The 26,769-nt window shown below is 38.1% G+C and overlaps 1 protein-coding gene across 3 annotated transcripts in view; it reads left to right on the forward strand.

The window, feature by feature from the left end:
• The window catches only part of LOC149084428 (uncharacterized), a 410,069-nt gene that overhangs the window by 125,358 nt on the left and 257,942 nt on the right, over positions 1 to 26,769 (forward strand). For all 3 annotated transcript variants that reach the window (XM_089234820.1, XM_089234819.1, XM_089234818.1), the window contains exon 2: positions 3,995 to 4,060. The gene's annotated coding sequence lies outside the window, so the exon portion shown is untranslated. The remainder of the gene's footprint in view (positions 1 to 3,994; positions 4,061 to 26,769) is intronic.

The raw sequence follows: 26,769 nt of genomic DNA on the forward strand, positions 1-26,769 counted from the left end.
TTAGAATATTTATATCTTCAAAAGGGATGGTTGATGATGCAAGCAACCTTCAAAACCCCCTCCCCCCCTTGTCATCAAAAGCCAGCAAATCCAACCCCCCCCCCCACGACGCTGACGTAATACTTGAATGACCCCTTTCAGTACATAACAAATATTAAGTACTCGTCTGTGCTTACAGGTTACAAAATGTGAATGGGAAATTGTTGTAATATAAATAAGGTGTTTTTGATGATAATGGGGGTGGGAACAGAAGAGAGAAGTGAACATTTGTAGAACTCCGGTCTGCCATTCCGCCTCATTAGGCGGGATAGTCCAGTCCATCGTATTTTGACAACCCAACTTGCCCGGTATGCAAGAGGGCCTGGGTTCGAGTCCCGGTGGAGACAGGATGACTTTTCTTTCTGAGTTCACCTCAGCATAATTTCCAGAAAATAAAATGTATCTTTGACTTATTGGCAACCTCTGACAATCTGTTTAAGGAAATTTTTTTCAGACATCTCGTTGGATATTTTAGTCATTATTGCCTTTGTATTTGAATATTGTTTTGTTTTTTTTCTTGCAATCCACTCTTTATCATGGGATATGTCTGAAGCCAGAAAATTTCGCAGATTGCCCGGCCACTGCTCATATTTTTCAGACATATCTATAAAATCATAAAATATACCTACAATTATCGCAGATAGACGTGAAGCAAAAATTAGATTACGTCTCCACATTTTCCAAATATCCATAAAAATCGAAATCCAGACGAAAAAAATTAATTTTCCCCCACGAAAAAACATCTAAGGAATAGGAAATTCATATGGAATCTAAATCCATATAAACTCATGACCATAACATCAATAAAAATCTATTATCGGTCTAAATTGCAAATATATTATATCAAAATATTTTATATAGAAAATTCATGGCTTCATATAACTATAAAAATGTTCTCTTATAGTCTTATCTATCATTTCATCCAATATAAAAATTCACGTATAAAAATAAATTCGATTATAAACAGAAAAAAAAATATATACATAGAATTTTTTTTTTAGAGGAAAACCATTTTCTTTCGAAAATTTCGAAATGGCCTCCATAAAGAACTTCTCAAAATTTGTATGGCATGCAAAACTTGGATACGTGCCAAATGACTTCTTTTGTCTGACAAAAGTCTATGGCCGCTTTTTATTCTATTATTTTTCAGAATGATATAATGTTGAATAAACAAAAAAATCGTGCTCCGGATGAAAACTATAAGAGAGACTATTACCATCATTATAATTTAGTATTTCTTTATTTTTCTGTTAAGTATACACAATTTTTTTTTTTTCGATAAGGAAAGAATATAATTCCATAATCCGAATTATCCCCGGACTTATTCCGTTTCTGTCTCGATGAATAATTGATCGAATTTAATTACGAGAAATATGGATTCCACCTCGTAACGACATTAAGGAACTATTATATCTTTTAAATTGATATTGTTATTATCAGCGGAGATAATCGCTAATGGGATTATTATAACTGGTAATTGACATAGATCGTTAATGCATTGTTATCATCCTTTCTGTCTTTCTCGAGAGAATTGATAGAGAATATAACATTAAATTTTATATGTATTTTTCTCTATATTAATTGCTTTCTTATTAACCAGATGTCTTAGTTGCAAGCATTTTCAGTTCTAGTGCCGCAGCAATTTTGTTTTTGCTAGTTATTACCGAAAGAAAAAAAAACGATAGTTTATACGAGAATTAACATAATTTTTTGCAACTCTACTCATAATTTGAAATATAGATGGCACCACTGACTGCACACTCAACAACATTGATACTGTTAATTTTCACGAACACGACCCCACTACGACCCCACATAACCAGGCTGACCATATTCGCTCGAGGAAAAATATGGGAAATTCAGGTTCGAAATACGTGAAAATACGGAACGTTGCCAATTATCGCCAAAAATAATGCCAAAAGTGAGCAAAGTCACCAACTCATGTTAACATCAAAGAAAAGTCGCCAATCACGTAGATCAATTTCCGCTTCAAATTGCAGTGAATCAAAAAGAAAGAAAAAAAAAGGTCAAATGTGTGAGAATATTCTTGTTTGTAGTAGTAATTATCGTAATGTCATTCCTGAGTTGTGAAGATTAAAAAATTCGTTGATTTAAAAAATAAACGAAGAATGTAAAGTCAAATTGGCTTCGTTGGAAATACGTCCAAAAACCGGGACATCTCAGTAAAAAAATCGGGAGAGAGAAAAGAATACAGAGCGTATGGTAACCCTACACGTAATTCATATACCCCTGAGAAGGGGGTTTAAAATGTTTGTAGATAATTTGCCCAATAGCTGCAGACCAGTGTTGTGTTCTGTTCAGTTTTTGAACGCCTTTTGGACATTTTTAAATTGGAATCATACCTCCAAAACGGACGATTGATGATGTAATGGCCGCATTAGCACTTACAGGATACCCTGTATACTACTCGCGGATGAGCCGAGTAATTGTGTTGAAAAATTACTTCTTACAGTCAGAGGAAGAGTGTGACTTATTCACGGATATGTTTTTGAGGAGGAAAACTTTTTACCGGAGTCTTACCAACGCCTCCCTCCCCCAGCATAGATGAAACAACATGCGACCCATGCGCCTAATTTAGCCCGCAAAATTGATTCCTCCAAATGCAGTGGTGCCATATCAGCAGCGTCATTGGCTCCATGAAGTGCACTTTCTTGGTAATGATATGGAAAGTTATTTGCATCCCCCTGATGGACTCAGAAACCTTCAAGCAGTGCCTGGATGTGCCTATGACGGCACTTCGCAAAAAGCTTCTCTACCACACGTTATATCAATTTGTTGCCCAAGAACACTAGTCATCTCTCATATCCATTTGCCTCAGACAACTGAAAAAAAAGAGGTTGTGCCCCCTCCGCATTCAACACATCTGGAAGTGGATCACCGTTGATCCGCTGGAAAAACGCCATCGCTATTTTTGAAAGTGTGGACGGAAAAATAAACAGAAGAGATAAAAAAATAATTTGATTATTTTTCACTGTAAACTTTCGTTGGACGGTATTTCCAGCACGGGAAGAAAAATTTGAAATAACGACGAAAAATTTAAAAAAAATTATTAATATGGATTGCATTAATTTGAATAGTATTGCTTAGTGCCAAGGGTGTCTGGTATTGGTTCTATAGACATAAGGGCCTATTGGTGAACTGTCGAAAACAAGGAATTGGGATCAAACGCTTACATATTTATTCTTCTTGAGATTCTAATGAAGTGTTCAGGTTTCAACCAAATGGCTGTCGAAAGCTTACATCAAGGGTCTTCAATCTTTTAACGAGTGTGGTGCGCCACTTTATTGGTTTGAAAACGTGTCATCATATATCTGTAAATGTTCCGCAGGAACATGCCAGGGATCACTTAAGTAATCTGAAACAGCGCTCCTGTAGCCACGTGAATGGTCTGTGAATGTGCCGAGGGTCATTTGAGCGGACCGTAAATATGTCGAGGCTTATTTGAGCGGACCGTAAAATATGTCGAGGCTCATTTAAGTGGTTTTCAGAATGTTCCGCGGATCTCTTGAGTGATATACAACACCGTCCCAGGTCACCTTTAGTGGTCTACAATAGCGTTCCAGGTGGTCTGGAAATGTTCCGAGGTTCACTTGAGTGGTCTGGAAATGTACTGTGGGTCCTTAAAGTGGTTTGGGAATACGCCGCGGGCCACTTAATGACCTGTAAATGTGCCGTGGATCACTCAAGTCAGGAAAGAATGTGCAGTGGGTCAAATAAGAGAAATAGTTATGTGCCGGTTACTTCAATTTTGCAAAAGTAAGTTTGAGGTCACGGGCCACATTTGACCCGCGGACCATTGGTTAAGCATGTGTGGCCTACATAAACAATCATAGCTTGTTATAATGTTATACTGTGTATTACACTGATAAAACACACGTATGATAAAACATATTCTATATTATTACTTTAACGTTATTCTGTTTTTCTCGTGCAGGTCACACCAAAACATAACTCAACAGTATATGGATGGTGATTATGGAATTCATCGAATACTGTAAAGGTAAGTTTCACGAAACTGAATCTTTAATGTGATACTTGTATAGGCCTCGGCCGAACAATATTGAATAAATAAATAACATTTCTTTCACACCTTTTGCTATACGTGAGAAAAAGCCCCAAAGATTTATTCATCTGTAGGGGGATAGGCGATTTACTTCTGTCTGCTCCCACTTGGTGCGTGTATTTGACTGTATCTTCAGCATGAGTTGAACAATACTTGTCCTTGGAAAACTCTAAAAAGTCAGAATATATTTTTTGCTTCCTTCTTTTCGTGAACACAGTCGAGTTTTTAATGTAAGACCGGAAAATGTGTTTGAATAAGATTCTCTCAGCTGTTGAAAATTCAATATTATTGGATCGCATATATTACTAAAACAGGGATTGACAAATCGAAAAAAAAAAATTAGGTGCCAGCATGATACACTATGTGACACAGTGTGAGTACACAAAGGGATACCATTTAGAAGCGCCACCTAACGGACGAGAGATCTTGTGGAAACACAAAATAATTTTACAAAGATCTGCAACGAACAGATCTGCAACTACAACAAATCTTGAGCTATCTGATGAATTACGAAGAAATTATTTTGATAATAACTGGGAGCAGTGAACAATTCACTAGTGATTCGGAAGTAGAATCTGAAACAGATGCAGATTCAATATAGAGGGACACATTTAGGCTAATAAACCATAATATTTAAGTAATACACCCTTTATAATTTATGAATGTTTTGTATATACATTTTTTCGTAGTATGATGGTAATTTTGCAACCTTGAATATTTGTATGAGATCATTATGGCATTTGCTCCCGATATATGCGCCACACATAGTAATGTTTATGCGTATCAACAATTACATACAAAGGGAAATTTACATTACGTAAATAGCGTATGTTATATAAATATATTATGTAAATATATGTGGGTAATTCAAATGTTATATCGCTGCCACCCAGCACTGTGAAAGGAGGCTCTGCTTGATTATTATCGTCGCAGTGCAGGCTCTGTGTGTGTGTGTATATTGCATATTCTGTTAAAGGAAAGGGAAACAATGCTTCCCAGCACTGTGGACGGAGGCTTTGTTTCACAGTGGAGGCGCTGTGGAGGCCACATCTCCATGTAGCAATCATACGGCTCATTGTGCTCACGGACGGGATAACTCTGGTAATTTATTTGTAAAAATCATTTTCCGTTGCAAAATACATTATAATCATAACAAGTGAAAATTAAGTTGCAAAATCACAATCTACGTATACAATCGGAAATCAAACATATAACCCTGTATCGCAAACTAAATCTTGATTAGTGATTGGAAAATCAGCGCCAACGTCGATTTTCTAATCGCATGGAGATCTGGCTCCTGGGATTTATCCCGCCCTGTACTAAAATATGAATGAAGGCAGACTTCCATTGTTTGTGAATATGCTTTCTTTGAAAGAGAATTAGGTGTATGAGAGGTATTAAGATTTCTAATGGCAGGGATGTGAGGGGCCATGGAACATTGCTATATCGCAAAAAAAATGTGCCGCCCACTAACTCCGGTCTTACCACCACACATCAATTTTCGACCAAATGGAGGCGGCTGGGAATTGAAGGCACCATATATCAGCAGCCACCACAGGCTCGATAGGTGTAGTACGTATATTTTCGATGTTCTTTCCCTCTATTGAAAACCTGCACAGTTTTCTGCCCATTTCGGGCATTTATTTACTCTGGTGTATTTATTTATTGGCTCTGGTGAATTTTTAAAGTAGTCCAGGTCTGGTCCCGTTGGTATTCATGCAAAAATTTGCAACGATCGGTCTGAACTTGTATGTAGATTTTGTAAAGAACGTATACACCTCGAAACACAGACAGAAAATCAGGTTTATATCCATAGTATACATGTATATTTCGAGTCACTTTGTTGGGCAGTTTTCCTGTTGCGACTTTAATTATTTGCATATATTGCCCGTAAGTAGAGTATTTATATTTACCACGCCGCCAATTGAAATAACTGAATTTATGTTAGATCATTAATTCATGATTATCCCTCTGCGATGGACGGGAAAAATGGATGCTATCAAAAACTTCCCGAAAATGCGGATAACGTCGAAAAATTAGTCAAAGGCGTCGGGGAAAAATATATTCGCCACCGCGGTTAAAAGGTGTGAGGGAGGGATTTACAAAGCCACGGGAAATCATTTGTTAGCTTTGGTGGATAATTATGCCTCCTCCTCCAAAGAGTGAGGAAAAGCGATTAACGAGCCCGCCCGACGATCCGACAAACAATTCTTGCCGCTGAAAAACGATCAATAAGCGACTCGGGGGCTATAAACTTGTTAAGGGTTTCCGACGTATACGCACAATATATATAAAAGCAGATAGAGTTATCTCTCCTTAAAAAAGGATTTTCGTTTGAAGGAGAGGAAATATTCCCTGATAGTTAACAAGTAGATGTTCGAAAAATGTGGTGAAAATATCGATAATTTTCGAAAGGAAAGATGAGGATAATAAATTAGGTTGCAAACCTTAGGTTGGATATGTGGTAGCTCCATTATCGAAAAGAATGTGTGTTTGGATCTTGGCGCTAATGGAGGAAATTTAAATTTATCTATTTTTTTTCGATTTATTCCTAGGAATTGGTAAATGGTGTTGATTGATTTGCGTGGATTTCAAACGAAATCTAACAATTAATTCATTGTTGGAAGATTTATTCTTCAGCATCATTGTTTAAATTATATTCCTTCTGAATCATTGTTTAAATTATATTCCTTCTGAATCATTGTTTAAATTATATTCCTTCTGAATCATTGTTTAAATTATATTCCTTCTGAATCATTGTTTAAATTATATTCCTTCTGAATCATTGCTTTCATTATTTCTTTCTGAACGTTCTTTTACTGTTTCCTCTCATCCTGGAAATTCCTGAGATTCTTTCCGAAATTCCTGTCTTCCTGGGTTTTTTTTTTTTTTTTTTTTTTTGAAATTCATTTGTTTCTTAACTTCCTTTGAAAAAAATCCTTCTTTCTGAAAGAAAGTACAGAAACTGGAACGATAAAATAATGTACAGAAAGAGGGAAATTTGAAAAAAATAAATAAATTAAAGTTCAGAAAGAAAGCAATTTCAAAAAATTAAAAAATATCAGAAAGAAGCGATTTCAAACAAGAAAAGAAATATAAATTTCAATAAAGGAAATTGTTTGAAAATCCTTTTTTTTCTGATCTTTTCTTGTTTGAAATTCCTTTCTTTCAGAAATTCTTTTTAATGCTTGAAAGTCCATCAAAATCATTGTTAGAACTTATATTCTTTAAAACTCTAATTTTTAGTGATCCCATTCTTTCAGTCATTGCTTAAAATTAGATTTATTCAGGAAAAGGAGCAGTTTCAGGGACTTTTTCTTTAGAAATTTAACCACCGTTCAACTTTTCTTTCTTTGAAAACCATTGTTTAAAACTCCATTATAGTAAAAGCACCATATTCTCTAAATGATCATTCTAAAACCGAACTTTTCCCCAAAAAAAAAACCAGTGTTCTTGTATAAATCTAGTTCTTTCGAACTTCAATTCCTATGACAGTCTATGGGAAAAGTTCTCTTCTTCAGAGCTTCATAAAGTTTGATATAACCTAATGATCACAAAGGGGTCCTGGATCAGAGGAGCTGTATTTGGTGGCGAGAACTTTACTCTCATGAAATATAATATAATTCTTCAACCAAATTTTGTCGAGAGAGAAAAATGTAATCTCAGATGTCAGAAATATACTTCTTTCGGGATTTAGACCGTTTTTGAGTGTTCATAAACCGAGAAACTATTTCGTAAACCGAATCATTTTCCGTTGTTCTTAAACCGAGACGTTTGTGAACCGAGGTTACTGTACGTACGAAAGTATTTTTTGTAGTTAAATAAAGCATCATACGATCACGTAACGTGTGGGGGGGGGGGACTTCCACACAGAGATAATATCAATGCTCTCAGAGATGTAGTACAAGTACTGTATATATCCACAAACCGACACAAAATAATGTATGCTTTCTTAAGGAGCAGATGTTCGGATTCCACAAGCTACTTACTTTTTTATCTCCCTTAGAAAGCTTCTTGCTGTGTTGCCAAAAAAATGGCCCTAAAGGATAAATATTCTAATAAAACATAAATAAGAAAATATAGAGGAAACTGCACTCGTTTTCTCTACCATATCTATCAATCTACGAGAGACGAAAGAAGATCTGTAATCGATTAAGCAGTACGTTAGCTTGTGGGCCTCCTGCCATCTTTCCAAACATACGACGATGAATATGGCCTTAAGGTGCCGAGACGAATGACTATGGTGATAGATGACCTGTCATAATATCAGGCCCGATTTTTTCCCCCCCATAACTAAACAACAACAAAAAATAGGATATTTCTCGTTGCATTGCTTCATTTACTTTCTTATAAGTATAGACTAGTCTCAAAATATGATGCTATTTACTGAGCTTTCCAGTATAAGCCGTGATAAAGTATGCACGTTGCATGTTTTTCTTGCAGTTATTGAAGTTTTTATTTCGTGGAAGAACCAGTGGTCGCCAAGCTGTGAAGGGATATTCATTTTTATGTAGAAAAATGCCCCCCCCCTGACTTGTTAATACAAGATTCCTACGAAGGAAGAAACTCCATCTCTTCTGATCCACGGGGACTCGAACCCCGGTCTTGTCATCATCATCGCCAAAAATATAACCTCCAGACCAACCGTCACCCCTCGCTACGTCCCCCTAGGGGGTACCATAAGCTGGTTCGGCTCAGGAGAGCCAAAAATATAACCAGTCTTTCGAGGAATTTTGTATTATTTAACAAGTGGAGAGAGGACATTTCTACATACATGTCGCCTCCTGGTAGCCTATGCCGTTCACGAGATATTAGTTGATTGCTGCCGCCGTCTATATGTACGGAGCCTTTCAGCATATATATTCAATATTTCCTTCTTATACGCTCCAAGGGAGAAATATTTCAGCTGTTTACATAGCTTAGTTGGTGGAGCACTCGTCCGGCAAACAAGAGACCGGGGTTCGAGTACCCGTGGGGGCAGAGATGAATTTTCTTCTTTGTAATCATCTCCAAAAATATAACTGGTATTTCGAGGAGAATCTTGAAAGGCACATTCTTCTGTGTATAGTGGAAAATACAAGACCCATCGCTGGGCTACCGTCTGGTCAGCCTTCTGCTTGTACACATAGGCGGAGATAGACTTGGAAGTCTGGGGGCTGCACGATGATTGTAGGGGGGGGGGCATAATGATGAAGTCATTCTAGTCGAATAATATTCACTACACTTTCCTCGAACTTGCCCATCATGTGCTATAATCTGCTTGGCCTACCTTCACCTCCTATAAGCACACCCCTGTGTCTCTAGTCACTAGTGCCAAACGTCACTCTTTTGGTCATCCACATGCTTGCACACTGTTTTGGTCACCCACATGATTGCACATAGTTTTGGTCATTCGCATGCTTGCACACGCTCTAGGTCACTCACATGCTTGCACATGCTCTATGTCACTCACATGCTTGCACATGCTCTATGTCACTCACATGCTTGCACATGCTCTATGTCACTCACATGTTTGCACACTATTTTGGTCATTCCCACGCTTGCACACGCTCTAGGTCACTCACATGATTGCACACTGTTTTGGTCAATCACATACTGTCACACGCTCTAGGTGATACCAGGCTATCTGGGGAGGGGGCATGATGATGATGTCAGTTTATATATACGCAAATAAATTAGATCAGTCGGTTTTACCTTTTTTTGACACTGGGGGGGGGGCATCTATCTCCGCCCATGTTTATAGGTCACTCTTTTTGATCGTTTACACATGCTCTAGGTCACTCTTTTGGTCATTCACATGCTTTCACGCGTTCTAGGCCAATCAGTCACCTCGTTTCTCTTACTGTCTGCAGGTGTGTACATTTAATTAGAGTTATACCAATTTTGCCACCCTCCCATTCTATTAGTTTCCTTAGCCACTCATTCCTCAGCTTCATACCGCTTCCCCAATGTTTTCACCTCATCGGCTTCTCTGCTCTTAGCTTCTCGTCTTAGTTATCTTCTTCAATGACAAACAAACGCTGCTTACTGAGTTCCTTGAAGATGGAGCCACCATCGAAACAGGAAAGTTTATTTTGAAGATGGAGACAAATTTTCCCATATAATTTTTAGAAGAAGCAGTCGTCCCTTCCCTGGATCTGTGACTGAGCAGAGGTCATGGATCTTCAGTTGCGAAGGATAGGATCTATATATACATCACTCCCGCCGTATAAGTGTGGCACAGATGTATTTATGATGGGCTCACAATAAATCTTATGATTATGGTCTCTATTACACTATAAACTTCTACAGAGGGACTCGTGAAAAATCCGGATCTGGACCTGCAAGACATATCAGCCTAGGGCTAAGCTTTAGGAATCCTGTGAAATGCTAGTCGTATATTCTTCTTCCTCCTCCCCCCCCCCCTCCTTTTTTCGAGTCTTAACCAGCATAATTAATGAAAACTATCCTTACCCACGATTTTAGTCAAGATTAGAAACCCAAGCAAGCTTTGTTGGAAATACGAGTAAAAACGGGACATTTCTTTTAAAATAAATAGTAATGTGTGGTCAGAAATATGGGCAATATGGTCATTCTACCCCATAATGGGAAATTAAAGGCCTACTGTAAATTTTGCTTTGGTTTAGAATTTATTTCAAAAATATCAAAAAATGTGTGTGATTTAAGTTTATAATTTCTCACACGCAATCTCCATTGTAAAAAAAAACGATATTTCAGGAAAAATATGGGAAGTGATCACCTACTGTAGTAAGTAGGGCGTCGTAAAAGAGGTGGTCATCCTTTAAAATGGTAGGTACCTGAAAAAGAAAGAGGGGCCAAAGAGGTTTCAACTCTACTCGGCACCCAACCACAAAGTTCCCAACCAACCTCCCGAACTCTTCAAGGGACTCTATCACGTCTGTCGCTTTTATACCCCTCTCGATAATGGCATCATCATCATCATACGGTCATTCCTACTCTCTTGAGAAACAAACAAATCATACTGAGTGTTGGAAATTTCGATTCTTTTGCCAACAAAACAGGCAACAGCAACAGGAGCAGAAATAACTCTGCATTTCGATTCCTAACTCTCAACTAAGGAGGCCCTGGCAACGTTGGCAATGAGGAGCAGGGCCGCAACTGGATGCTTGGTCACCCGGGGCAAGTGCGCATTTTGGCGTCCCGTTGTAATGTTGAAGGAGAGGTTTGAGAAAAATTTTTTTGCCCCCCTCTGGTGCACGATCAAACGAGTGACCTACTAGAGATTGATTGATTGATTGATTGATTGATTGATTGATTAGGACCTAGGAGGCTGAGTGGTGCCGGAGAGCATCTTCTGTTTATTCAACTAATGAAATAATCTCACCTACTAGATAGCATAGACGGAGATGGACTTGGAAATCTGGGGAGGGGGGGCACGGTCATTATTTCTGGGGGGGGGGGCATGATGATGATGATGTCAATTCATATATGCATATATAGTCAACTTCACCTTTGACGCTGGGGTGGGGCAATGCCTCCCCACGCCCACCCGTATCTCCGCCCCTGCTTGTATAGTGGTCTGAATGTGAACGAGGTGCATGTACGGTTAAGTTGTCGTATAGCGATCTTTTTTTTGATAATTTTTGTCGCACCCCCGTCATTTTCTGCGCACGAGCAATAATTAGACCCCAGGACCTTCAATTAATTCCCAATCCGAACGGCCAGCCATTTTCCAAATGTACTTTTTAGCACAGGATGGCCTGACATAGAAATGTAGATTTTGTGAGACACTGTAAATTTTACTCTCAAAACGGGTACAGGATGAATTTTGAGCACTTTTTTAAGCATTTAAAAGTCAAACGACAAAATGGTTGATGCTGTGTATTATCTTCCTTTCAAACCGAGCACAACTCGGGTCTATCGCCAAAGGCAATTTACTACCTAGTGAGTTGTGCTGGAAGTGCGAGTGCGTGTACCTAACTCTCTTAGTGCGTGTCTAATTTTTCAGTGCTGCCATCTATATTTTAGAAGTGAAGCGTAATTATTGAATATTTGTACTCTTTGTTGTTCTCTGTGGCGAGACTTTTTAACGGGGATATCGGCTCGCATTCGCGCCTCGAAGTTGAGAATCCCAGAAAAACCACCTTCAACCGACCACTGTTGTGTGGTGCCAGTAGGGTCCGAACCCGTTAACTCGCGATGCGAGTCCGTCACTGTGACCATTCGACCTACACAGCTGCATTATCTGCAGATATGTGTATGTGTGTGTTGTATGTTATGTAATACATTTTTAGATATTTATAGATGGCGTATAGATATGAGTAGAAAAATCATTTTTTTAACAACCTCTTCCTTCCTTAAGATTTTATTATCGATTAATTAAATTTCCATAAGTGGATTATACGCCACAGTGGGCCACAGCTTAGATGACAAATTCCTAAAGGTAATGAAATTCGTAAGTATGGAATATACACAGGAAAGAGCACGCGGCAAAAAGATCTCTTCCTTCGATGAACTTGTGATGAGTTTCAGCCCCCATCAGTGTTATAAAGTGATGAATAGTGATTGAGTGGATTTTTTTTTTTTTTTTTTTTCGTGCGCGCGGATGAGTTGGTCTTTCATGTAACCGATTCCGGTTCAAAGATACGTACTGTGTTCAAGTCAGAGAACCCTGAGAGTTCCAGTCTCGCTCCTCTAACTGATTTTCCACCAAAATTAACCGTTTAAAATCCGTTTAACACGGGTTGGTTAAAATCCTGAATTTAACCAATCCGTTTCGATCTTTAATCCTTTAACCAGCAATTGTAGCTTAAACACTCTCAGTTAATACGGTCATAACTGCGTTCTATGGACAACAGTACTGTGGAAGTAAAAAAAAAAATGTTTTTTTGAACTGCCCACTCTCCCAACTTCGTGCATCTCTAATTTCCATTCCATAAGATGTCTCTTCACTGCTCAATCACAGTGTCACTTGCACCATCTCAAACGGCTTTGAAATTTGGTGAGTGAGATAAGATGTGTTGCAGTCACATAAGTAGCGTCCGGGTGCGTAAACCTCAAACACAAATCAGTGTTTATATTTAAGGTGTATGCACCCGGCAATTCCGGCAAGTAATTTCCAGCAGGACCGCGCCCTCCGGGGTACAGAGCTTATATCGCCGATGTGACAGAGCCTGGTCGTGCTCGGTTCGCTTAGTTTAGTTATCAGTGCAATTTACTTACTTCATGTCGCTGAAATATTCTGATAGATTGTGCTAGGCATTTTAAACACAAGGAATGTATCCATCTAGAGGGGGTCCTTAACGGGGGGGGGGGATCCATAAAGTATTCGAACGTCATTGGGGAAATTTCAAATAAGTCTGTGTTCGCCGATCAGAAAGTAATTAGGTAATTTGAAATACTTTCTAGATTGTTATTCCGCAGCAAACGTCGGAAAGAAAAAGCAGCTATAACTCCTCCGATAAATTAATTTCTTTTTTATTCACACTTTAAAATACCAAGTCGTGTGTGGAAAATTCACCGACAAGCAATCCATCGACTAAGCGGCATGCGTAGGGAGTGATTGAATGATCAGGTGAGTGAACAAGTAAGTGATAGATCACGTGAGTCAGTGAGTGAGCAAATGAGCGAGCCACTCTCTCACACTCAATAACTCACCCATCCGTTTGGTCATTCATGCTGCCACTCACCCACTCTTACGGCCACTCGCTCACTCACTCACTCACTCACTCGGTCTTGTCAGTCATACGGTCACTCACTCAGTTGGTAATTCACCAACTCAATCATTAACATGTTTATCACTCGGTCACTCACAAAATAACTTGATCCTTTACACGGTCACCCACTCGATCAATAACTCACTCGGTTACTCATCCATTCACTTGATCAGTTATACGGTCACTCACCCAATCTCTTGATGACTTATACGGTCACTTACTCAATCGATATGACTCATTCGGTCCTTCATATTCTCACTCACTCGGTCACTCATGATAATACTCACTCACCCAGTCCCTCAGGTGCCACTCGTATTGGCACAGGACCTCCGTGACTTTTATCTTATTGGCACAGAGGGTCCGCGACTTCCACTTGTTAGTGCAAAGGATTCCCGTAGAACACAAAACGTCAAGAACTTAGCAATTTGGAAACGCCCCCCCCCCCCCCCCATCATCGAGTTGAAGGTGGCTTCATATTCGGATTTAGGAAATCCATGACTCTCCCGTTCAATACCGTTCAAATGCTCATAACAGAGTTACTCTCATGCGTTTTCCTCCTAGAAACACGACCGACATCGATCCGCAAATCATTTTAAACGCTAACCGCAACATGTGGGTGGTGGTGGGGGGGGGGGGGAAGAGACATAAGAGCACACAGAATGCACACTGTGTATAGGTTCATTTTACCGCTCTGGATCGGTTTTCATACTGAAAAGTTCGGTGGTTGTTACAGAGGCGTAACAAGAGGAAAAGACTTGGGAGTTATTTTACAAGCCCTCCCTCGCGTATCTGACTTGACGCCGGGAACTAATTTGACGTGAACGTTTTGTAACCACGGATGGGCGAAAATCAATCAGCCAACCTCGAGTGCGAGCGATAGTTAATTGGGAGAGACCCGGTGCAAATTATTATCGCACAGACTTCAGTGAACAGGTTTTCACTCTCCCCCGAACGCCATTTGCGAACATCTTAACAAGTTCGGAGTGAATTGTATAGAATAATTATAGATAAGGTATTTTTTCTTTGATAATGTTTGCTTGCATGTGTCTCGTTAAACTGAGGTAAACACTGGGTTTTTTTTTCAATAACGCCACATAATATTGGTAGTTTGAGCAGTTACATCCACGCAAAAGACGGGATCTAGAGAGAAATTTCGCCCCTACTTCTTGGCACGCCCTGACCGTATTAGTCACCATATAAGTGGGTGAGTGACCATATAAGTGTGTGAGTCACCTTATGAGTGATCGCATGAGTGAGTGTGAGTGACTGTATGGTTGACTGAATGACTATATAAATGATCGAGTGTGTGAGACTGTGTGAGGGGCTGTATGGTTGTGCAAATGGCCATATGAATGGTCAAGTGTATGACTGTCTGTATGGTTGAGTGAATGGCCAAATGAATGATCAAGTGTGTGACTGTCTGTATGGTTGAGCGAATGACCATATTAATGATCAGGTGTGTGGCTGTATAATTGAGTGAATGATCAAGTGTGCAATTAACCCAAGTGGATGTACGACACCAATCCGCAACGGCGTCGAATTTCAGAATCGGAAACCAACCCGCACCATGCTCGTTTCCCTACAGCTGGAAAAAAAGTTTCTTTCCACAACATTGTTTAAACAACTGGCTTAGGTGGAGATGGATTCAGGCAAGAAAATTCGACTGCCTCTGGCGTGAATCGAACCAACGCCTCCTCGCAATTCGAACGAGTACGCTGAACTACTACAATAGAGAAGAAGAAAACGTTTTTCTTTCCTTAGAGCAGCGTTTTTCATCCAGTGATCCGCGGACACCTAGGGTTCAGTGAGTAGTTTTTAAGGGGATCCGCGGGGTCATTATCATTTATTATTAATGCATAAATGGCACATTCAAACTGTTGACTTGTTAGTTCAGTTTTTTGTGAAATGCGGGGGGGGGGGGTTAGATTTTCCGCAAAGACGCAATCGGATTTTCTCGTCTGAATTAATTTTTACACAACGCAGTTGTATAAACAATGTAGTTGAAACTACATTGTTTATAGTACAATGTAGTTGAAACTACATTGTTTATAGTACAATGTAGTTGACTTTTCCAGCTTCAGGGACTTGAGACCGAAATTCCTCCGAAAAGTCGGAATGAGGCTGTTTAAGCGTTATTCATTCTCATCCTTTTCCAACAACAGTCCCTAGCATCTTTGGGGACCTACCTTATTGTATTTTCTTGCGTGTAATCTGCGGTGGCTGATAATCCGCATACGAAATTTGAAGAAAGTAAAAAAAAACAATGTATATAATCCGCTGCCACGTATTCATCCACAGGATTGAAAATAATAATAAATAAAATCTTACCTTATGTTTCAACAATCAATTAATACAACTTATTTACTAAGCAAAAGCATTATTTACAATGCAATTGCATTATGTATTCACAAAGCAATAGCATTATGTATTTACAAAGCAATAGCATTATGTATTTACGAAGCAATAGCATTATGTATTTACGAAGCAATAGCATTATTTACACACGAAGCAAAATTTAAAGTTTAATCAAAAACATTCAAATTCAGACTCATCAGCCTGATGAGCATTCTTATGACATCAATTGTCTGCAGTGGTAGGTAATCCGCATTTCTTAATATTTAACCACTTTTTAACAGATAATCCGCGGATTATGCGGAGGAAAATGCTATAATAACAGCCATTGTTACAGGTATTGGATCGAGGATTGCAGTGCCATCTATTTTCTTAAATTCAGAAGTACTCATTTGGCGCAGAATTGGGCCCATAAGCACATCATATGACGGCATAAACCAAAAATTCAAATTCTACAGTTTAAAAATATAATTTTTTTAAAATGTTTCAAGTTGTTAATATCACTTTTGTTTGACTTTCAAGTTAATATTTATCATTTTTATTATTATACATTTTACGAACTCAAAAAGCATTCAGACATTAAAGGATCTGAGCAGGAAGAGCTAAGATTAACACTAGAACCGCGGAATGGGTCAATTTGACCAAATCAAACTTTGTTTTAATTTATCTCCAAAACTTACTGGCAGATGTTGAACGAATTTCGTGACTTTTCATGATATCATATGAATGTTAATTCACGAAAATTTTATTGTCTTCCTTTTCGTGTTCCAGAGCTATAAGCACTTATACCTAGAACCGCGGTTTGGATCATTTTGACCCAACGTACTATTCTATAGGAAAAAGGGTGTATAATTTTCTTGGAAGTGGTTACCCTTTCTAAAACGTATGTATTTGTAAATGAAGATGGTGAAGAATAAAGGTCTTTCAAGGTCAAAGACAATTCATTGTCAGAGCAGATTATCTTTTTTCAATGGAGGAATGGCAATTACAGCTAAATATTTTTTTTTCTTTGTAAACTTCAATACCTGGAATTCTGATGAGACTCAGTAAAGATTTTGGGGGAGTAAACTCTAGAAAAAACCTGCAATTGACATTTCTGTAGACAAACGATGTCACAGAAAAATAATAAAATTCTGGCCTGCACCAAATACGTTTTGAATGGATATCCAAATCTTGGGAAGTATCAGCGTCCAACGAATCTCTCTCTTTCAGAGCACATAGTGATGCAACTGATCAAGTCATTTGAGAACAAGGGCAGAAATTCCTCAACCTACACTTTTTTTTTCACTACACTGAAGCTGGCTCAAATGCTAAAAGCCAAAAAATACGAGCTTAGTAGAGACGGTGAGACGAAATCGAAGAGCAATATTATCTGATGCAATAAAGATAGTGAAACTACAGTTGTATAGAACAATGATGCCACAATTACAATTCATCAAGGAAAGAACGATATAAGTTTTTCATTACTCAGCACGCTTCATCTGGCAGTCGATATTGGCAGTAGTAGCCCCAAAAAGCTTCCACACACACAGAAACTATTTCACATTACAATTCAGCAAAGTGTAACGATCGTAGTTGTAGCGATCAAATGCCCAGAAAATATTCGGTGAAGGTGGCATCACAGACGTTTTCTACAACATCCGGGACCTCACTATAAAAATATTCCTGTATATAGTAAGGAAAGCCAGAATTAGTTTTTGGAAAGCAGTTCCTTTAAAATCTTATTGAAGAACTGCGTTCATCATACGTTGGCCCTTGAGCAAAAGGAAACGTTCGTGCGCTCTTGATCATGTAACTGTTCGTGAGCGATCAAAATAATAATAGTAATAAATAAAAATAAACGAGTCTGATATGTCAGGTAACATAAAAATGTGGAAACAAAACTGTTAATTTTTGCATGGAATATACAACTTCAACATGCGATGAATGTGCATGAATAATAATAAAAAAAAACTGCTCAACTGCTCATCATAAATTCCACTTATCAGTAAGAAATCAATACTTATTTGACAGAATCATATTATAGACTTTCTCATATCCAATTTGACACGCTTATTTTACATCTTTGTCCTATTATAAGATTACTGAAAAATGTTTTTGGACTGAATATAGTAAATAATGTATACTAAATCTTATTTTCACTGAATTACATCATTTTTTAGCTAATTTTGAAGCCTATTATATATTCATAAACAAATTTAATTTTTCATTATGAATACGCAATTAAACAACATTGAATAAGAGTAAGGAAAAACCCAGGAACCAAAAATAAATTCCTGTTTTTTCGCTATGAAATACCGTTTTTTCACAGTTTGGGTCAATTTGACCCAGTCCGCGGTTCTAGGTATACCGAAAGTGCCGCGGTTCTAGTGTTTTAAAACTTCAAATTGCTGTTACCACGTGGCACCTTGGCCAGCTCTCCAGTTACTTTAGTGCAGTGGTTTCCAAACTGTGGGTTGCGACCGCTCAGGGGGGCGTCAATAATGAACTAAGGTGGTCACAAGTGAATTTCCAAAATAAAAACGTCGCGATTATATAAATTTATTTCCATCTTTCTTAACGTAAATAGAAATACAATCAATTCGCGATAAGTCGAACTCCGATAACTCGATTATCTTTTCAAGTCGAAGTTTTCACTCTGCCCTAGAACAAATTTTAGTGTTAAAATTCTTCCTTAACCAGAAATTTTCGGTAATGAGGGAAATTTAAAGAAATAGCATTTAGTCATAGACTCTGACATTTAGCAAAAGAATTTAGCTGATTCATTTGTCTAATTGCAAAAATGTGAATGACTGTCTCGCGGAAGAAGAACAAAAGAAATAAAAGAGACCGACAGCCAAAAAAAACTGCATTTTTTGACATAAAATAGTCGTGTACGAATTTTATTTATAATACGCTTCATTTATACGTGTATCACGTATACTTCCGTTTTTATTATACATTATATTTGCGTCTATTTTATATATCTAAATATTTCTCATTCAATAACTAAATATGATAAAGTTGAATAAATGACGTATCTCTTTTCAAATTCATCCATCTCCGGTAGTTTGATATGTTTCAATAATACGGTATTCGTAAATAGCGATGTTATTTCAATAAATCTTTCTTTTCCCCCACTTTGTGGAATCAGTATTTCCGATATTTCGAACTAACGGTAATTCGAGGTTTTCTGCCGGCCGCTGCACATTCGACTTTCCGAGATTTGACTGTATATCAATCTACAATATCTCAGTTCTAGACTGCGCAACTTAACATCAAGTAAGCGCTAATGCGGCCTTTATCTCATCAACCCTCCGTCGTACGATTCTAATTATAAAAAAATACTCAAAATTCGTTCCAAAAATCACCCCGTACCGGTTTTGAGAGTGAAAATACCGTGTGCCACAAAGTAAAAAAATCTAATTTTTTTTTTTTTAATATGGTTCCCCCTTGACCTCCAACTTCAAATTGGTTGGAATGGCTATCAGTGACTGCAGTCGCTTTTATTTTGGATGAAGTTGATCATTGCAGGGGAAAGGGGGGGGGGACACCAATAAAAATCTCATCGAAAGGTAGGGGCCGAACACGAAAAAATTTGGCTTTTGTGGCACCAAAATTTCCCGCTAAACACCATTTGAGGAAACAGTGTGTGTTCGGATTTTACGTCCAAATATTTCAATCTTCACAATATTCTATGGTGTTTCCCAAAATCCTTAACTGATCTCATTTCGGAAACTTCTGAGTCTATATTTTCATTCGTACCGTTCACACAGCTTAATGTGATCACATTGGGACTTGGATGTTTTGATAAAAATAGCCGAATGATAACTATATATCTGAAGGAATCGTGTTTGCAAGTACGTTGACCGCACATCCCGTTTAGTCGAGCGGAGCGTATGTAAACGTATATTGGTGATATTGGACAACTCTGTTTCTCTTCCTTACACGATTTGGTGCACAATTCTCAATCGTTCCAGTATCTTTAAAATTATAAAACGGGACCTTTTCCTTTCCGCCTTCAAGCAAAAGTCCTGCTTTCATTTCTTATATTTGGTGATTGTGACGCGTTAGGGGTCATTCAGGTATTACGTCAGCATCGATGGGGTGGGGGAGGGGTTTCCGATTTACTGACTTTTTGATGACGGATGGGGCGGGGGGGGGGTTTGGATGATACGTACGTCAACCACCCTTTATATGAAGATATGAAATATATAACATTATCTGAAATTTTTTTCCCTACGTTGCACCGTTCCGTTCTTCGGGAAAGTGGTAAGTCAATACCCGAATGAGAACATTATCTGTGATAAAAATATGCGGCGTCAATTTTTTTACCAGTCTTTGGTTCGATGCGTTGAATATTTTCAAGAACCGGAAGAAATACAAAGTGGGTATTTAATAGACGAAATTTTCTACGCACATCCAACATTTCAACAGGTTGTTTACAACAACAGTCGAAACAACTCCGCTTTTACGACACGCTCTTCCCTCGGCGATACAAAGTCCCGTCATTTTTATTCGCACGAGGATTTTGTCTTGAGGACGTACGCATTTACGAAGTAGTGGTTCCTTTTGTTTGCTGTTCCGCAGAGATAAAGAGGCTTTATTTCCGAGAGAAATTTACGATGATTTCGCTGTCTTTTTTTTTTTTTTTCATTGTATAACCATGAAAAAAGGGGGGGGGGACTAAAGAGTTTTTATCGTTCCCGACAGACGCTTTTCTATAGAATTTACGACATTTCCGACCCTTGAGCGATGTACTTAACCTTGAAACTGCAGAGGACTCTACTCTTTAATACATACTTTGTCTACAGGTGGACTGTTTTGAGAAAAACTCCTTGGAAATCCTGTAACAATGGGATGAGAGAGAGAAATGGAACTTCAACACAAAGTTTTTTCACCGGAACTAATCAGAAAGAACGGCTTCCGCGTGATGTAATAAACCAGGAAAAAAATTCCTATAAACAAATTCTAAAATGTGTGAAACTGCGAAGATATGTGAGAATAACACTCTTCTTGTTGTTTGCTTTTGAGACGAAATTTTGTTTTTCATGCAACACGTGAAATAAATTTAACAACTAACTAATTAATTAAATTAATAATGGAGCGGCTTATACACCGAAGTTGCACCACTGATGCGGCCCGCGACGCTATAGCTGACCATTGTGTTGGGCCGCGAACAGAAACAAGTTGGCCACCCACCCCTGACCTAGGCTACCGCGCCCTTTTCCAATCTTGCTGAGCTTCCACGGAGGATGAAAACTAATTTTTATTTATCTCACATTTTTAAAATTCTTTCCCCCATATACACGGGTTCTAATTTTAATACTGCACTAAATGGAATACCAGTTGATTAAGAACTTTATAGTGTTTTTCATAAGTAATTCAACTCTCTGATTTTTTCATCAACAGTTTGTAAACAAGTTTGCATGAATTTTAAATAACGGAAAAATTTTGTTTTTGTTAATAATAGGAACAATCTCAATATTTTTTCTCATTTAATGCATTTTCTTGCTAATTACAATTTAGCTTTTTTTGTTAGATTTAACAGTTTTTATGAATGAATTGTTCCGCATTCATGGTGGATAATCATGCAATCATTCCAATTTGCTTGGAAATATATATATATATATATTTGTTTATAACGGAGAAACACATTCTTATAGATAATGGAGAAAATTATCTTCTCTTTAGATAACGGAGATATGTATATTGTTTTGACGGAGAAATTTATATTTTTGCAGATGAGGGGGGAAATTTATTTTTTTCGTTCACAAAACAGAGAAATTGTTTATTTGTAGATAACGAAGAAATTTATATTTTTTGTTCAAAAAGGAAAAAAAAATTACAACTGAAATTTATAGTTTTGTGTTTATAAATTTGCTGTTTCTTTTTCCTTCAAAATTTTCTTTCAGTCATAACCAATACGATACTTATGTACAGTGATTTTCACGAAGTTATTAACACTGCCAATTAAAAAAAGATATACATATTTTTAATTACTTTATAGTGTATTGTTAATACATTTGAAAGTAAAGTACTGTAAATTGCCACCTGGCAGTTCAGTGGTTAGGGAGTTAGCTTCTGACTCTGCAGGTCTGGGTTCCAATCCCGGTTCGGACATGATGCCTACTAGCACATTAACAAATTCCCTGGACCGATCGTTAAGATCTCTTGGGAATACGTGATGATCACGTTATTAAAAAAAATGCGAATTATATATGTATATTATCAATACTATAATAATCAGTTAGCCTCATTCGTTTCATGAAATTTCTCATTATACGCATACTTCGAAGGTTCCGACAGCTAGTTGATGCGAAGATAAATCTAGGAACAATCGAACCCGTCTTCTCACTTGCCGGGTGAGTGCCCCAGACCACTAGTCTGCAAAGGCAACGAATATCTCGATCCTTCCTTGGCGTGCATATGCACTGAACGGTACCGTACATGGACGGTCGGATCTAATTCTGTCCAACGCTCGCACTGCCACAAGATGGTGACTCAGCCGAGGATGATGTGACTCTCCGCTATCCATACGAAGGTTTTCAACAGCCGGCTGATGCAAAGATATATTTAGGAAATAGAGAAAATTTAACAAGTGAGAGGACGTGGGTTCAATTCCTCGCAAGGGCAGTTGAATTTTCCTTTTCTACTAAATTCATCATCGCATCAACTAGCTGTTAAAGCTGGCCATCCTCCGTATGAATAGAGGAGAGTGACATCCTCGGATAAGTCGCCATCTGGTAACAGTAGCAGCAATTGTGAGTTTCGGACTGAGTTAGATCCGGTCGTCTACGTACGGTCCCGTTCAGTGAATATGCGCTACAAGGAAAGATCGAGATATTCGTTGCCTCTGTAGTCTTAACGGTCTAGGGCAGTGATCGGCAAACTCATTAGTCAACAGAGCCAAATATCAACAGTACAGCGATTGAAATTTCTTTCGGAGCTAATTTTTTTTTTTAACTTAAACTACATAGGTAGGTACATTGTTATTAACTTAATTAGGGTACTCCTAAGCTGGCCTTTGTTAAAAACGTCCTCGATCTGATTGAGGTACGTTCGCTGAGGTCGACCCCTTCAGACTCTCCCATCCACACTCGTCTTGTATATGACCGATGTTGGATGCGGATGGAGAGAGGTGCCCACGGGAGAGTCATCATGAGAGGTGGTGGCCCAGGAGCGTCATCTTTTATGGCCTGGCCGGGTAGAAGTTGACGTTCCTTTGGTATGGAAAATATTGCATGTCCCTCCCCCCTCATGTTCCGAGAGGAGACTGTCTTTTGCGTCTATCTGCCCCCCAGTACCTTAAGAAAAAAAGCCCCGCTTCGACAACTTTTTCCCGAACTTCCCAGTTTCGACCCACCAGATTGGTCACGGAAGTGTCCCATCATAGCAGCGTCAAGCTTTCGGCAAAAGCTGACTCACTATGGAGGGGAAAGGAGCAAGAACAAAATGGCCAAAATGCGTGTCTAAACCAGTGTCGTCTAAACGCATGGGGCCCACCCGGGCACGACCCGGGGGACTGAAGGAAAGAGGGGCCTCAGAGAAATTTGAACCGGTTGAAATTTTAGAAAATTTGTCAGGTAGGGCCTCAGAAAAATCACTTGGCCCGGGGCCCCATCATGCTCTTAAGACGGCCCTGGTGTAAACATTATTTTTCAAAAATCTGGAGTTTTTGTGCGCCCGCACGTGGTATTTTGTGGAACAGCCACACTTTAGGGGCCAAAGAGCCGCATGTGGCTCGCGAGCTGTGGTTTTCTCACCACTGGTCAGGGGCGTTGACTGTGAAAGAACGTGGGTTCGATTCCCCGCAGGGGCAGTTGAATTTTTTCTCTCTTTAAAAAATATATCTTCGCATAAGCCAGCCGTAAAGAAACTTTGTACGTCCGTTTAATTCTTCACATTCGTAAAAAAAAACCTAGAATTTACTTTTTGAAGCAAACATTAAACGCTAAATTATTTTCTTCAAACTATTCACAAAATTAAAGCAAAAAGAAAAATTCAAATATTTATTTTATCCAAATATATTATTCCCTGGTAACAATAGAATATGTAAAATATTAATTACATTCACAGCGACATATAAAAATAACATTAATAGCAGTATGATATAAAGTACAGCAATCCCCCCCAGTATATATCTAGAAATTCAACTCACCATGATTTATTAATTCAGAATTATTCATGAAATAGCACCATCTATAAATTCACTATAACCCAAATGTAAGGGTAAAACGTTACTTTAAATCCCGAAGCCACTGGGTAAACCTTTAAAAAAAACCCACACCCACTTATAAACAAACAGAAATGCATTACACAAAGTGCTGAAATATGTAGAAAAAACTGGATAAATATTGCAAAAATAAGCGCGCATCAAGCTTCAAAAGTTAAACGCGAGGGTATCTCGATAAAAACAACATTGATAAAGTAATCTCAATACACACACAAGCATGATAAAGTTTTCCAAAAGAAAACACCCCTTCAGTAAAATACGTATATATATTTTTTAAAATATTGAATTTTTTATAGTATAAAAAATAGAAAAGTTAAAAAATAATACATTTTTTTTTTACCCCTTACGTCAGGTCGATTAACTCGAAGAAAGTGTCGAATGTCTTCGGTATTAAAAATGCATCGAAATGGTTTTTTCCGTGCCATCAAACATTTAAAACCCCTTAGAAAATGTTTTTTTTTCTCTCTCTCTCCTCCTCACGGCATCATCTTCTCCTTGAGAATACGGAAGAATTGACCTTTTATTGATCGCATGAGGGGCAGCTTTTGGAGATATCTTTGACTTATGTATGTTACTTGGTCTCGGAACTTCTTTATTTTTCCTATATTTCTTGTTTGAGTGAGTTGTCGTCGAGCAGCGGCAGCAAAAATAAAAATGTGCCAAGAACTTTCCTGTGGGGGAATTCCCACTTGGAAATTCCCCTTTAATATCTACTCGAGAACTCCTCTCTTTATCTTGACTTTTCTTTTTTGCCCTTCCATCACTCTATTCCTTTGAGAGTCAGGGAGAAACGCTCTAAATACAGAAATCAAAACTTGCCTGCTGAGAATTTCTCAACCTTTTGAGCAGAAACTTGTCAGTATGCGGCAGGGCGCTTACGGCTAGAGCGAAAAAGAAAAGAATTTTTAAAGTAAGTTGAGATATCAAACGTCTTCTACTCTTATCCGACTTTTTTTTTTTTATTACTTATTATGGCTTCTTCTTCTTGTACTTTACAGAGAGACGTGAGATATGTGAGTTATATTTGTTATGGAAAATAATTGACTCGGTTTAGAGGAGAGAAACATAAAATAACATAATCCATTTGTCCCCAGTCAATTACGATAATACTATACAAATTAAAGTTTACAATATCAAACCGCATATTTTAAAATATTTAATAGAAAATACAAAGAGAGGAAGAAAAAGTCATATTTGAATGAACACATCGTAGAACAGTGGTGTTTGGTCAGAACATGATAATTACTCCAAATTCACATTTTTGAGATAAAAGCATTTTTATTGTCATTTAAAACTCAAAAATAAAGCATACATACAAATACAAATGCAAATATCATACATCAACACGTTGTTTAGCCGTACGCACGTATTTGTGGAGTTATCTCACTTATAATTAGTTATAATCAGCAAGACTTACTTTTAGATCAAAAAGCCATTTTTTGGAGACATCATGTTCTAACCAAACGCCACAGAATTTATAATATGATAAAGAAAGCTGGGACAGGCAAGAGAGCAGTTACTAAAAGCTAGTAAACTGCAGTGGTATGCCTGCACGCCTTCCATTAGGGTGACTCTTTTGCGGAGATCCCGCGATCACTCTCATGTTGTGGGGATCGCTTTTGTGATCCGGAATTAATTAATTTTATAATAAATTTCTAACTTAAATCCGAAATCAAAATCCCTTAGAATATTTGCGTTCCTCCTCACAGCATCAAATTTGTTATACGAAAGGATTGGTCTTCTATTATTCGCATGGAGGGCAGCTATTGGAGATATCTTTGACTTATGCATGTTAATGGTCTCGGGGCTTCTATTTTTCTTGTCTGAGTGACTTGCCAGCGAGCAGCAAAAAAAAAAAAAAAAAAAACTTTCTCTGGGAAATCCCCACTTGGAAATTCTTCTTTAATGTCTACTCGAACTCTTTTTTTTTCCAACTGTTTATCTTGACTTTTTCCTCCATCTCTCTACTCCTTTGAGAGTGAGGGAGAGACGCTCTAATTACAGAAATCAAAACTTGCCTGCTGAGAATTTCTCAACATTTTAGGCAGAAACGTGTCAGTAAGCGGCAGGGCGCTTACGGCTAGAGTGAAAAAATAATTTTGAAAGCGAGTTGAGATATATCAAACGCCTTCCACTCCTAACACATTTTTTTTTTCTTATATGCTTATTATGGCTTCTTTTCCTTGGACTTTATTGAGAGACGTGAGATGTGTGGGTTATTTTTCTTAAGGAAAATGCGTGACTTTGTTTAGTGAAGAGTGAACTGCAGTGTTCTGTTTGTACCCGATGCATTTGGTGGTATTCAGTTAGGGGGCAATTTTTTTTGCTATAGATCTGGAATTAATTAATTTAACAATAAATTTCTAATTTAAATCCAAAATTAATAGTGTTTGTGCACGATC

Source organism: Pholcus phalangioides, unplaced genomic scaffold (assembly GCF_987345545.1).
Source record: "Pholcus phalangioides strain wild (caught in Gottingen) unplaced genomic scaffold, Ppha-v1.0 ptg000008l_1, whole genome shotgun sequence".
NCBI lineage: Eukaryota > Metazoa > Arthropoda > Arachnida > Araneae > Pholcidae > Pholcus > Pholcus phalangioides.